This window comes from Neovison vison, chromosome 4 (assembly GCF_020171115.1).
Source record: "Neovison vison isolate M4711 chromosome 4, ASM_NN_V1, whole genome shotgun sequence".
Classification (NCBI taxonomy): domain Eukaryota; kingdom Metazoa; phylum Chordata; class Mammalia; order Carnivora; family Mustelidae; genus Neogale; species Neogale vison.
The window spans coordinates 81603960-81604888 of record NC_058094.1 but is presented as its reverse complement, the minus strand read 5'-3'; positions in this window follow the sequence as shown (position 1 = coordinate 81604888).

The window sequence follows — 929 nt, the reverse complement described above, 5'->3', positions numbered from 1 at the left end:
ATACTATTGCTTTTAGTTTTTCTTTTTTGTTTGTTTGTTTGTTTGAGAAGGAGGGAGAGGTGGGGGAGGAAAAAAGAGAATCTTTTTATTTTTAAGTCCTCTTTTTTTTTTTTTTTAAAGATTTTATATATTTGGGGCTCCTGGGTGGCTCAATGGGTTAAAGCCTCTGCTTTCAGCTCAGGTCATGATCCCAGGACCCTGAGATCATGACATGAGCTAAAGGCAAAAGCTTAACCCACTGAGTTACCCAGGCACCCCGAAAAAAAAATCTTAAGCCAGCTCCATGCCTGACACCAGGCTCAGTCTCTCAACCCTGAGGTCATGACAAGGGTCAGACACTTAACCGAATGAGCCACCCAGGAGCCCCACTTTTAGTTTTTAATTGTAAATTTTAAGAAATATCTGAATCATTATTTAATTATTTAGTTAAATAATTTCTGGGGGGAAGTACTTATTTCTTTCTGTTGTGAGATATTAACAAGCTCCTGACAAGTTTCAAATCTCAGTTTCCTAAATTTCAAAAGTCCTGTCCTGGAGTCTCCGGGTGGGTCAGTTGGTTAAGCATCTGCCTTCAGGGGGTGCCTGGGTGGCTCAGTGGGTTAAGCCGCTGCCTTCAGCTCAGGTCATGATCTCAGGTTCCTGGGATCGAGCCCGGCATTGGGCTCTCTGCTCAGCAGGGAGCCTGCTTCCTCCTCTCTCTCTCTGCCTGCCTCTCTGCCTGCTTGTCATCTCTCTCTGTCAAATAAATAAATAAAATCTTTAAAAAAAAAAGCATCTGCCTTCAGCTCAGGTCATGTTCCTGGAGTACCCGGTTTGAGCCTGTTGTCGGGCTCCCTGCTCAGCAGGGAGTCTGTTTCTCCCTCAGCCTGCTGGTCCCTCTGCCCCTTACCCTCTCTCATGCTCTCTCACTCTCTCTCTCTCAAATAAAT